At 49.6% G+C, this 2662-nt stretch overlaps 1 pseudogene; it reads right to left on the bottom strand.

Moving 5' to 3' along the window:
• Nucleotides 1-776: 776 nt before the first annotated feature.
• On the bottom strand, nt 777-1806 carry LOC100657301 (DCN1-like protein 3; annotated as a pseudogene).
• Nucleotides 1807-2662: the final 856 nt, after the last annotated feature.

Raw genomic sequence — 2662 nt, 5'->3', positions numbered from 1 at the left:
GCAGAACTGTACTCCATAGGTTTTCAATGGCTGATTTTTGGGAAGTAGATTGCCAGGCCTTTCTTCCGAGGCCCCTCTGGGTAGACTCAATCTCCAACCTTTTGGTTAGTTACAGAGCTCCTCAAACTTTTGCACCATCCAGGGACTCTACACACAGTATAGACCTGCCCCGGAAAACAGAACATGCAAAACTAAGATCTGGCACTGTGTCCTTTTGTAACATTAATTCAGCCTAACTGTCCCATCTCCCCACCCTACTCTACACCCTCACCCCCCACCCCCCCACACAATATAAACTCTGCTTATTTTATCTGAAAAAGTTTCAACAAAAGATATATAACATATAAAACCAAAAGAACCAAACCCGTTGTTGTCCAGTTGATTCCAACTCATAGCAACTCTATAAGACAGAGTAGCACTGCCCCATATGGTTTCCAAGGAGTGGCTGGTGGATTTGAACTGCCGACCTTTTATGGTTAGCAGCTGTAGCTCTTAACCACTACGCCACTAGGATTTCCATACAATATATAAACGAAAAAAACCAAACCCATTGCCGTAGAGTGGATTCGGACTCATAGCGACCCTACAGGACAGAGTAGAACTGCCCCATATAGTTTCCAATGAGCCTGGTGAATTTGAACTGCTGACCTTTTGGCTAGCAGCTGTAGCACTTAACCACGGCACCACCAAAGTTTCCATACAATATATAGCCCAGTTCAAACATTTTGGGGACCCTCTCCCCCAAGAGAAATAACCAAAATAACCCCCCCAAAACATGAAGAAAGTGCTTAGAACATGATACAGTATTTTAGAGCACTTTTCGGTGTAAAGTAGAATATATCTGGATCTTCAGTAATTTCCAGAATGGTCCAAATCCTTGATTGGCTGCTGGGTAGCAGCTGAGTCTTGGTGCTGCTCCTGGGACTGAAGCCCTCAGGCCCTGAGCTGAGTGCACTTCTCCTTTCCCTTCTCATTTCCTTTGTTCCATTTCCCAAGTCACAAAGGTATCAGGGAGACTTGGCCAGCCTTGCCTCACTATAGGTGTGAGGTGGGGGGCCAATCGCTCCAGTGAAATTAAGGAACAGGTTCCAAGTATCTGGGGAGATACTTGATCCTGGAAGGGTTCTCTGTCAGGAAGTTTAGCCACTGATCCAATACGGGAGGACCGTTCTGGGTGAAGATTCGTTTCCACGGGGCATAGCTCTTTTCAGGGGCAGGTCATTGCCTTTCTTCAGAGCCCAGGCCAAACTGAAATGTAAACCAGTAGAAATCCTTGAATTTATCCTCTTGTTTGGCTTCTATTAAGAGGCTAGAGGACTGTGTACAGATCTCATCAATGCCATCTGAACTTAGTGCTTTTCAGCCATCACAAAGCTCCTTCTTGGTGAATTTGCATATGGTAGCAGCCTGAAACTTCTAAGGCAAGAGCAACACTCGAAATTCCGTGGGGTCGATACGTAGGCCATTGCAAAAGTGCTCCATGCTTTCCTTCAAACTTGCATCCTCCCGATCTTCCTTGTAGCACGTCAACGGTTTTTTCAACCTCTGTAAGGAAGGTTCCTGGGCACTGGACCTGGGCTCTCTCCCAGCATCTCCCGAGGACTCTGGCAGCTGGCAGGCCTCAGCGGCGGCCTCCACCTTCTTGGTCCATTTATAAGGGTATCCACACCTGGCTTGCCACAGGTTGGCTCCTGCTCCTCGTGGTGGCCGGCGCCCTGCCTACAATGTGACTTGCTGCTGGGCTCACGGTATCCACTCTTGCTGCCCAGATAAGGGATTCTTTCACTTGGTGACGCACTGGCTCATGGTGCTAGTGGCCTGGCCTCTAGAGTGGCCTCCTCTGGATTGGATGCATTCGCTGCCACTGGCCCACGTGCCTCAACATGCCATCAGCCAGAGGAGCTAGCCAACAGCTGCGTGAGCGGTTCCTCTAGTCAAACCCTTTCTGGAAACGACGGTGGCTCGGAGCGTCCAACCACCTACTACTCCCCAGTTGCCTCTTCCTCCACCACTGGAGTTTTAAAGGCAGCACATCACAGTCTTCAAGGCAAAGTATATTTTATACCTCAAGGCTCTCCCTACCCGTTATGAATAAGCATCTGTAAGAGAGGCCGTCTGATTGCTCTGGAGGCTTCTGATTGCCTGCCTTTGGCCAGGGAGGGCAGTGATGAGTGCCTGCTCTGAATCTCGGTTCCATTATGAACTTTACGGTAGGGATCTTGTTTTAAGGAATCCGAATGAGGTAATGTTGAGATGAGACACTTTGAGAGAATAGTTGAGAAAATGTAGCAGTCTGAAGCTCCCCTCCAAAAAAATCAAACCCATTGTCATGGACTCAATCCCAATTATAGTGACCCTACAGGACAGAGTAGAACCACCTCATAGGGTTTCTGAGGAGCGGCTGATGAATTTGAACTGCTGGCCTTTTGGTTAGCGGCCGTACCTTGTCATAGCTCTTAACCACTGCGTCACTAAGGCTCCTGAAACTCCCTAGCATCTTACATACTCCTCAGAGCTGACTGCTTCCCGAGGGTGGGGATGGGGCAGGGGGAGTGCTATTGCGGGGGGGGGTGAGGGGGTGAGGTGTGGGGTGGGGTGGGGGGTGGGGGGATTGAGTGGGGTGGGGGGATTGGGTGGGGTGGGGGGAGGGGAGGGCTTACCC

Source organism: Loxodonta africana, chromosome 1 (assembly GCF_030014295.1).
Source record: "Loxodonta africana isolate mLoxAfr1 chromosome 1, mLoxAfr1.hap2, whole genome shotgun sequence".
Taxonomy (NCBI): domain Eukaryota; kingdom Metazoa; phylum Chordata; class Mammalia; order Proboscidea; family Elephantidae; genus Loxodonta; species Loxodonta africana.
Note: the sequence above shows the minus strand (reverse complement) of the source record. Positions and strands in the feature narration are given on the sequence as shown.